The sequence below is a fragment of the Alligator sinensis genome, unplaced genomic scaffold (assembly GCF_000455745.1).
Source record: "Alligator sinensis unplaced genomic scaffold, ASM45574v1 scaffold1097_1, whole genome shotgun sequence".
Taxonomy (NCBI): domain Eukaryota; kingdom Metazoa; phylum Chordata; order Crocodylia; family Alligatoridae; genus Alligator; species Alligator sinensis.
The window spans coordinates 1,299,222-1,310,401 of record NW_005841950.1 but is presented as its reverse complement, the minus strand read 5'-3'; positions in this window follow the sequence as shown (position 1 = coordinate 1,310,401).

Below are 11,180 nucleotides of genomic sequence, written 5' to 3'. Positions count from 1 at the left end.
TACGGGTGGGTGGGTAATCCCGGCTTTGGGGGGGGGGGGGGGTGCAGAGGGCCCTGGCCCTTGGCTCTCCAGAGTGAGTCAGTCCAGGGAGAGGAGCGGAGAAGAGTTAATAGCCGTGAAGCTTCACAAACGTGTCTCTGGAATGAGGCGGAACTGGCAGAGGGGTGGGGGAGGGCAAGGGAGCTCTATGACCTTCAGTCGGCAGTGGCAGGATTCATAAAACTTGCTGGTAAAAGTTTAGCAGCTGCCTTTGAATCAGTGGCCAGGGTTTAAAGGGACAGGGATAAAATCCATGAGGGATTTGGGCAGTGATTCTCAATCTGGGTGCTGCAGCACCCAGGGGTGTCACAAGACCCTTTTGAAGGTACCGCAGTGAGCTGTAGAGTATTAAGTGTGCAGACATCTGCAGACGGTTCACAAGCTAAACAGAGATTTCAAAAAAGAATCCATACTGCCAAATACATTCTGCCCGGTCATGCTCCTTCTCAGCTCTTTGCAACAGAATAAAGACTATTACTTTTCCTTAGTCAAGAAATAAGTGAAAGGTAAAATATAGCATTTTCTGAGGGGGCCCCTGAGTTTAACAAGGAGTAGCTTGAGTCTTAAAAGGTTGGAGAACCACTGAAGCTGGGGCTAGATCTGCAAAAGGACTCAGGTGCCTCAATGCCGCCTCACTGCCAAGTTAAGGGGCTAAAATATCCAACCTCAAAACCCCTCTGCAAGAGTCACCCACTTCTAGAGGCACGCAGAGGTGTCAGGTGCTTATGTTTCTGTTGGTGAAGTCTCCACTACACCTGAACACCTGCCTCCCAGCCTGCCAAAAGGGCCTCAGTTTGAAGCACTGAGCTGTGAGGTACATGCATATGCCCTGCTGTGGTTCTCAAATGAGGTACTCTCTCCCATCCCACCGGTGAGACCAGAACTAGTCTCACAATATGAGAATTAGGGGCAGACAATGGAATTATTGGGTGTCAGGCTTCAGAGAAAGAAAAGGAAGTTATTCTTCCCACCGTGTCATTAACTTGTGGAACTCATTGCCACAAGATGCTGTAGAGGCTGATTATTGTAACCAGGGTCAAAGCAGGGTTGGGCAAATTCACGTAGGACAGGTCTGTCTTTGGGTAGTTAACATGACAGTCAGGCATGCATTCTCCAAAGTAGGACTTCCTATGCCCTTGCACGGTGGAAGCTGTGGAAGGAGAGGGACAGTGGACAGATCAGTCTGGAGCAACCTTTCATAAATACTCTTCCCTTTAGCATCTGCGCTGTGCCACTGCGAGATACAGGATCCTAGGCTAGATAGATCATTTTGGTCTGAGCCAGTATGACAGCTCTTGTGTTCTTATGTAATACTCTGAGAACATGAATCAGATTAGGCCTCACCCAGAAAGCTTCAGGGAGTTGTCCCCTCTGTCAACAAGCCAGGGGCTAGAGCATTCAGCTGGATGGTAGAGACTTTTATATCAAACTTGACCATGGCAGATAGGTGAACCCAGATCTTCCACAAGCTCTTCCAAATGTCCAGGCTGTGCAACTTCCTGGGGCAAGTCTTTGTCACTCTCCTATGTTGGAGTTGCTTCACTTCAGATAGACAATTAAATAGGTGTTAAGTCAGGCATAGAGAGGGAGAGGATGATAGAGACTGACCCTTTAGCCCACCTGGTATGTGAAAGAGTTAGGTTCAAGACCCTGCTGCAGAATCTGTTTAATGAGTAATGCAAAATGGAACAGCTCCAACAGCAGTGAAAGAGGAAAACCCACTCCCAGAGAGTCTGGTGGTTGAGGTGGGAGACCTAGGTTTATATTGTTTCTCCGAGCCAAACAGGGTGGGAGTTCAAGCCCAGATCTCTCTTGTACCTGAAACACGGAGTTCTTAAATAACATGAGTCCTAAAGCTTCCTGACCTGACTTTTACCCCTGTCTTCTGTGGAAGAAGCTATTTAATAATGACCACGTGTGGGACGGGATTCAGTTGCCCTGGGTGACTGCTTGGCATATGGTATCAACCCCCAGTGCATTTCCAAGGTGAACTCTGAGCTTTACTTCTCTCCTTAGCACTCAGGCTTTCCCATTTGCTGGAGAAGAGTTGTGAACCACTTAGTCCAGTAATTCTCAACCAGCATGCCATGAGGTCCTTTTAAAAGTGCTGCAGGGTGCCCCTTAATGTTAGCGCCGTTAGGTGTGCAAACACATACATATGATTCACAAGATGAACCTAGATCTTTCAAATAGGAATCCAGAATATCAAAAAATATTCTGCCCTGCTGTGGTATTTCTGAATTTTTGCAACAGAATTACTCTGGTTTTTTCCGTAGTCACAAAATGAGTGCGAACAACAAGCTGGCATTTTCTGAGGGGTGCCTTGAGTCTAACAAGAGGTGTCTTGAGTCTACAAAGATTGAGAACCACTGGCTTAGCCAATTCATAGCATAGAAGAGCACAGTGAGTGGGTACAATTGGGGCACCCAGTTGGAGTTATGGGTGACATTTGTTTTCATGCAAAGAGCCAGAACAGGGCCTTAGGATCAGGTGAGTTCAGAGAGAGCTCAAATTTAAGGTTTGAGAGATGCCTAATCCTCCTGCTGGCCTGCAGAATACTGAAAACATTGATCTTCTGGAATACTCTTCTTCTGGGTGATAGGCCCGCTAGTTAAGCTGAATGCAATTCAGTTCAGTTTTGCTCAATTCACCACAATGCAAAGACACGGGACTAACTCTGCTGCGAGCCTAGCATTCGTTCAAGAGAGCTATTTGGGTTGCATTGCTGTGTGTTGCCTTCGATACATTTGTCTGTTCACTCTGTGTCGATGGTGATGCCATATTTGGTGTGGAGCTATTTCAAAACAACGTATCACTGTTTGTATGAAAGCTGGGAGCTGGGTATCAATCACTCTGTGTTATCAAAGGGGATGGGAAGGCTCTGCCTGCTTTAGGATTCAGTAAAAATAGCTCCTCAGGGGAATGGACCATATACTCACTCCCTCTTTCCCAAAATGTTGTGACTTCACTGGGGAGGAGGGCACTGATGCAAGACAGAGGGTGAGATGCAGGGGTTGATTGCCAGGAGGGCTCAGTAGCCCCAGGGCAGGCTAGGGATTCTCCAGTGTCTGCCGTCAGGCATCCAGTACTAGAGACTGTTTGGAGAGGACTGGCCTTACTGCCAGCCTCCTCCTGCAGCAACAGGAATGAGCAAACTGGCCTAAGAAAACCAGAGGTCTCCTGACCACTGGTGTTTTTGCTTACTTGTATATTCTTTACAAAGCTGAGGAGGGAGGTGGGAGCAGGGCTGGGGAGGGAACGTGATTTAATTCCACAGGGAAATTGCTCCAGATAGGAAGTGCCATGTGCTTCAGTTACATGCCTGCTTCTGTACACAGAAGCCTGAAATTCCTGAGAGCACTGTTCTCCGGAGAGCCAGGCAACCATTTTGCTGCCTGCCTGGGCAAGATTGTCTTCCTGGACTAGTGGATGGAGTATGGAACCAGGCCTCAGAAGATCTGGGTTTAATCCCAGCTCTACTGGGTGTTTGAAACACTCCTAAATGTTGGCAGGCTGTCATGGTGAGATGCTGCTCAGCTGGCTCTTCTTCAGTTCCTGGTATCACATGTCATGACAGACATAATAGAGATGCTCCCTTACTTAGAAGACTACAGAAGTTGGGAATTGGGAGATGGTCCCTCAGTTAAGTTAGTTAGAAAGACCAAGAGATTGCAGAGGTTGTCTACTGCTCTACAATCAAGTTCATTGCATAATTTTTCTCATTCATGTATGCCTGTGTTTCTTGAATCCTGTGATCTCTACATCTCACATTTACATCTTTGTGCTTGGGCACTCGTAGCCAAGCTCTGGTCTTGCCATAACGTTATCCAGCCAGGAAGCTTGTTTTTTGAGCAAGCTGGAAAGTCAAGGCAAATGCAAGACCCCATCTTGGCACTGCTTGGCCTAGGACAGGCTGAGCCCTTGGATTAGGCTAAGGGGTAAGTGTAATCCTGTCTGTGCCGTGTGTTGTTCAGACCAAGCCATGATTTCCAGTAGGTTTCTAAAGATGCCCTATGGCTCATGTGGTTGCCCTTGCCAAGTCTGAAAGCTAGGCAATGACTTGGGTTTTCATGATGTTTCTTCTCCTAGTGCAATAACTTTTCTGTATCCCACCCTCTCAAGTCAGCCTCTTCCTATAAATCCAGGCACTCCTGATGATTTTACATGGATCTGAAATTAAAGTGCATACCTCTTTCAGTTATAGTTTTCTTTCCCTTTCTTATAATACTTCCTTCATCTTGCCCTGTCTATAAAGCTTCCCCTTGGAGGGTTTCCTGGCATGTGGAAGATTTGTATTTTGATTAAATCAACTCATCTTAGTGACTGGATAAACTTTATTTTTATTAACATTGAGTTTGTTAATATTTAAAAAAAATTATTGAAAAAATGGAGCAGGCCTCAGTGCAAGCTCAGTTTTATGGAAACTGAAGCAACTAGAGATAAACTGACTTGCCAAAGGCCAAAAAATGCATCAGGTTGAAGCTGAAGATAGAACCAAGTGTCTCCAGTGCCAGTCTTTTGCTCTTACCAGGGGGAAGCATGGTCTCTCCTAGGCAGTATCTATAGCAGTGATTCTCAACTAGGGTGCTGAGGCACCCTGGGTGCTGTGAGATCTTTTGAAGGGAGCTGTGAAATGTGAGGAGATAAGCAGATGTGAGGAGATAAAAGCAGGCTCAGGCTCTTCCCTGCTTGGCCCACTGCCTTCTCCCCACTGCCCATCCCCTCTGAAGGAGGTAATCACTGTAATAAATAAAGTAGCATTTGAAATGGGGTGCTGCTCAATTCACAGAGTTATGGAGAGTGCCTTGGGCCAAACTAGGAGAACCTTGAATCTAAAGAGATTGAAAACCACTGATCTTAACAGACTATGAGCTTGTCTAACAAGATAGTCATGCTGCTGTTAGCCAACACGTTATTTGAAACAAATAAGAGTTACCCGATTTAATTGTTCCTAAACCACACAGGTTAGGTCTTCACCGATAGCTTGTCAAGAATTAATAGAGGGGGTGTCAGATGGTCAGTGCTGGCCTACCTCAGAAGCAGAAGGCTCACACAGTTGAACTCAAATTAGTTTGAAATCATCCCTGTTAAATCAGGAGGGTTTTCTATATCAATTCAGTCATGTTACCTGGGGCTGTTTCTCAGCAAGGAAACCCAACATGCAGAGAACATCGACCATAACAATTACCACTGGGAAGCCTCTTTATATGGCCCAATAGCCTCTGGGTCAGGGTGTGTTTTAAGGGGGATCTCAGGGGGGCTGAGCCCCTCCATAAGAGATGGAGCCCCCCCCTGTAAGATTTGAAAACCATAATCTGGGAGTCTCTGATCGGATTGTTCCTTCACTTAGGTAGACTTGTTAATCAATGAGACAGTTTAATTTTTTTGCAGACCCCCCCCAAGAGTCCAAGTGTAATTCAAGCCCTTCCCCAGGTCCCCCACAAAACCAGCTGCAAGCCATTAAAACCAGTTGCAATCTGTACTTTTTTTCCTTCTGCCCTTTGTCAGTCATCTTGTCTATTTACCTTACAAACTCTGGCATGGGAACTGCCTCAATGGCATTCTCAGAGCCTCGGCTGGGATCTCGGCTGTGGCCACTTCAGGGCTACTGATCATAACAACTATGTTATGTCTTGTATGAGAGCAGGACTCCTGTTCTACCTCATCTCCCAACACTGTATCCAATCTACTCCTCCAACTAAACACAGTCTCTATATGCATAGCAGTCTGTATTACTGCACTGTGCTCAAAACACATGCATGCTTTTGAATCTACCCATTCACACCACTAACAATGCACTCTAATGGGGCACTTGTCTTAGAGAAGAAACCAGGTCTGGTGTGCATGGTGAAATCTGCAGTGAAACAGATGTCTGAGTGTTTCCTGTTGTTACATGGAGCTGGTTCTTGCCGTACCAGGGAAAAGCCTCTACCTCCATCTCAGAGTAGCACTCTGCACACGGCTCTGACAGAAATTGCTGGAGCCCCCAGTTGCATCTCTGTCACTTCAAGCGTCCACTGGAATATCACACAGACATTGGGTGCCTCCCCTGTGGGCTTGTGGCAGTCCTTGTTGCACTGGATAGGGCAGAGCAGTTGGCAGCTGTGAAGACATATATCACACAGAGAATACCAGAACATATATATGAGGTCCCATAGCACAAAGACCTTGTGGGACTGAGGTGGACTGAGTGGATTCCAACTAACCAATGGAAAGGGAGAAGCATGCATGTGTGATGTAGTACCCATGGCTACACTTTCATTGCTGTGATGTCACAGTTAAGGTTGTGTTCTGTTTATGCTCATGTGAAAACTAAATGCATTTGCCTCAAACAGTCATTGCATACTTTCAGAGAAATTAGCTGAGGTGTTTGAGAAACAAAAAAACAGCTCTTTATTTTCTAAATTCTAATCCAGTGGTTTCCAACCTTTTTTCATTTGTGGACCCCTAAAAAATTTTAAATCGCTTTGAATTGGGAAGGCACATACTTTTGATTGATAATAGTCATATTTTGCAGACCCGTTAGACATAGTCTGTGGATCTCAAGGGTCCACAGACCACAGGCTGAAAACCACTGTTCTCATCCATTCAAAATTGTGTGGGCCAGGAGCGGTCCGAGGCCCTCGGGGGTCTGCGCGCGGCGGGCTGTGGCCAGCAGCCTGGACACGCCGGGTCGGGGAATGCAGGCCGGCGGGCTAGAATTAGGCACGGACACTTAGCGGTTGATTAAAGATTATTTTACTTACACCAAAGATGGTCGCGGTGCAGGCAGGAAAACTTGCTTGAGTTGCAGTTACAAAACAAAACAAAACAAAACAAAACTCGAACCTGCAGGGCACGAGAGTACGTCGCAATGGGTTTTCGGCGATGGGAAGATAAACCTGCAGGACTCGAACCCGGGCAGAGCTCTGGATATACTCACACGAAGTTTGCTAGGCTCCGTGGAACTTGCGCGCAGGGAAGGGGTTCGTCGAGGGATCGTTTGGCGACAGGGAGAGGCCAGAGGTTGATCAGACCCCTGTAGCCTGCGCTGGGTTCGATAGGCTCCGCAGCGCTTAGAGATCTTCACGAGACGTGAAGTTCTCCTCCTCCAGATGGTTATGGAGTCCTCCCTTGCGGGGGTTCTCCTCGGAGTTCTCCAACTTGGGCAGAAACCGCTCAAGCCTCTTATACGGCTAGCATGCCAATCACTAGCCGCCACGTGGGAATAATTTAGAACTGGCCAATAGTGGGACACAACTTTGCATGCGAGTGGCGGGAACTCCTTTGCACCGTGCATTTCTCTTTGCAACTAAGAAATGCACCCTGCAAAGAAAGCTCCTAGTGGCGGGAAATAATTTAGCAATGCCGAAGCGCACACAAACAAAATCACACCCTTGGGTTGTGACAAAAATTAGCCCCAAAATGTCTTATTCTAAGTCTCCTGGTTTTTTAATTTTGCTAATTTAAAAACCGCAAACTGTAGAAAGTCAGAAAGTAAGTGCTTGGTATGCTGCTTGGAGTTATATCATTATTTTATTAGTTAAAACAGTCAAAAATGTTGAATGTTCTTAATCACAACTGAATCACTAAGTGTCATGGTGGCCTGACAGGGGACAAGATACGTGCTGGCCCAAAATCTCTCCAGCATAACAGGAGAGATGTTCTTTTTGTTAAAGAACCAGGATATCTTCCTAAAATGGTTTCATGACAGTCAGGACCTTTGACAAAGTGGCTGTTCTTGAAGATCAGACCCTATTTGAAACTGTTCAGGGGCTCCTGATGTAGTTGAAGATTTTAATGATGAACAACATCTGGGATAGTCCATTTGTTTAACAAAGATCTTCCCATCTCTTGAAAAAGCCAATGCTATGTCAAAGATTGTGCTCACCTGGTTATAATGTCTGGCTGATTCAGGCTATGAGAGTCAGCTGAACAGCTTAATGGAGATGAGGACCTTTGACTTAGCAGTGGCACTTTTCATGCAGAACAGAGGGAATGCACTCTCTAGGCTAGGGAAGACAAAAGCCTAGTGTTGTGTGAGAGATCAGATTACTCTCCAAAGCCTAAAACCTAAAATGCCAGGAAATTCAAAATGAAGGCTTGAAACAGTACATAACCTATATTCCTACACCCACAGATGCCCATCACTCTTAATGCAACCTCCACCTACTCCAAAGAGTGCATGATATCCTTAACTCTGCCCAGGTGTGATACAAGTCTTCCAGCATCTCCTTCTTCATAGTGCCAGAAAGGGTACAGGTGTGCTAGAGGTCTCTGGGCTGTAATGGAGGTGCCTGACATGGAGAGTACAATCTGAGCGCTCTAGTTTTTGGATAGCCAGTCTGAGACAGGTCTGATTTACATAAATCTTGATTATCCACAAGTTCTTGTGACATTGAAACATGGGGTTGCTCCACTGCCCTAAGAATTAATCATCCTTCTGGTGTTTCAAGTTACACCCCCAAAAATGGAGGCAACCCAGATTCACATCCACTGGTGAACATGTACCTCTCAGTAATGTGCCCAAGGTCAGGGGCAGAGCTGGGGTTACAACATGGGGCTAAAGCCAGCTGGCTAATGGGAAAACAGAGCAGTGACTTTGGAAGGGAATTCCATTTGGCCACATCCACCTCGTTACTGGGCATGGATTCCAAAGTTCCTTCTTGGCCATTTTGTATTTGAGACCTATCACTAAAAGGGGAATTTCAGGCATGTTGCAGATAGTCGCTTAATCACAGAAAAAATCAGTTCTGTCATGAGGCTCGCTCTATTTAGGGCAGCAGAGGAAGCAGATGATAAGAGTTAGGTCTCCCAGTGTAAGAGCAGAGCCCTTCCCTTAGAGCACAGGTCAAGGGATCTCAGACTCTCTGGATCACAGTTTTTATATAAAGATTGCCCCCTGGTCACCAACCCTTGCATTCATTATTTCACATCTCACCTCCCTCAATGCCACAGCTCAGCAGTCCCCCGCCTCTCCCATCTGTGCTCAGAGTTGACCTTCACTCTCAACGCCATGGCCCTCACTTCCATGCCTGCTCATGACTTTCACAACCACCTCCCTTCCCACTGACAATAGCAGAACATCCCTGTGCCAATTGCTTATGCGGAAGAGGGATATCAGGAAGGTGCTGAGTGGATCATTGCTCTTTGTGTTGCCATGAGTTGGAAGAAAGAAGGAAAAGACACCCCCTGTGCAGCACAGCTTGAGAGTCTCTGGCTTAGGGGAACAGGTCTCTAATAGGTAATGACAAATCAGCTGTTGATGAGTTTCGGAGCACGGGCTAAGATTTGTTCATAAAAAATAATGATTGAACAACAGATTAATTCCTTCAAAGCACAATGTGCTTGTGGACAAGTCACCAGCTGATAAATGGTCTCTAACCAGAGAATACAGTCTGCAGTGACCAACTGGAGCATCTCCTTATAGGGCTTTCTCACTGCCACCTGCAAGCTCAGCCTGCTGGACCCCTCCATGGTCTTGGCAAAGGCCTAGGCCATTATAGACAACAAATGCCAGCTAAGAAGCCAGAGGACAGGAAGCAAACTGTGAAGCGGGGACTGTGCTGATATTAGGCATGGAGCTCTGCAGGGGTGGCTGCTTGCTGGCAAAACTGAGGACTAGAAGTCAACCAGGTCTGCTGGCAAAAGAACCTGCAAGAGAGCAGGACTCTGGTGTTTCACTCTCTTTAGGCAAAGGAGGGCTGTGGAGGTTCAAATGCACCCATGGCAGGTTCAATACATTCACAGGCATCCCAGGTAACTTGAGGGGGTGGCTTGGGGCTTTTGGCCACCTGAGGCCACTGTGGCAAACTAAATGGAATAGAAAACAACATGACAGGCAGGTTAGAAGATGCCAGGACATGATTATTAACTGGCTTTGACCTTCCCCCTCCTCAAGCGGTAAACAACAGAAGTCAGCCTCTTCTGTATTTAGACATTAGAGTCTGTAGGGGGAGGTCGAGATGGGTTGGATCCAGACACCAGACTCGAGTATTTGTGTTACTGGACTGAGGCCTGGATTTCACTGACGCAAAGGGAATGGTTATGTTTGTTCCTTAGTAAGACTACATTTTCACGCTAGGGTGGAGGGTTAGGGCAACGTTGGATGCTAGTGCTACAAGCCAGCTCTACGAACAAAGACTGCCCAGTGACCCAAGGGGCGTACGGAGGCACCAGGACATGTTGTTGGATGCTTCCTTTTGGACTCTTTGCAATCCCCTGTCCCCAACACACACACTATTAATTATTCACAGTCACACAGAAATAAACAAGTGCTTTTTCCCTGTAAAAGCCCCTTCCCTCCTTGGGGGTTTGAGTTCCATCTTTATTGCATGTTTCATTATGACACAAATAATCACTATCAACATTCACATGCTGCACAAAGGAAACCCCACTTGTGTACAGACCATGCGCTGGGAAGGCAGACAGTACCAGCACATGGATGTGAGACAAGTCACTTAAATTCTCCTGCACTTACAGGGTGTCCAGGCAGCTAGTCATCCTTGCCTCTTTTAAATATTGATTTCTCCTCCTTGTCACTCTTGCTCTCTCCCCTTGCCCCCCCGCCCCATCCCCAGAGCCAGAACTGGGAACGCGAGGAAGGTGAGAATGGCTTAGGGGAGGGCTGTGTCAAAAGCTGGATCAGCCACCACTTGGACCTGCCCCCCCTGTATCCCGCTGGCTGGCGGGAGAACAAGTCCAGCTCTCTCGGATGTGCCATGGAAAGAGGTGAACAGATTCAGGTGCCTCTTGGTAGAGCAGGGCCACAGAAACAGGGATCCAGTCATGACCCCAGCCCTGAGCAAATCCAACTGCTAAAATCCAGGCATTGGATCTGGGTTGTGGGGGGGGCAACGCTCTGCCAGATGCTCAGAACCCAGGGATCTTGTCTGTGGTTGGAATAAGAGCATTTAATGCTCCTTCTTTCGTATGTCTGATGTAAATGCAGAGCAGCAGCTACAACTTTACATTTAGGCGGTTGAGCCAAGCGAGTGCATCAGGAGCAGCAGAGTGTATCCTGCATTTGACGAAGGGGCTGGGGGGAGGGTGCAGGTGTGTGTGTGTAGGTATGTGAGTGCGTGTGGAGGTGGGTGTGTGTGTAGGTGCGAGCGGGTGAGGCTCTGCCCGGGGGCCGCAACCTCCGCGTCCCGAGCCCGCCC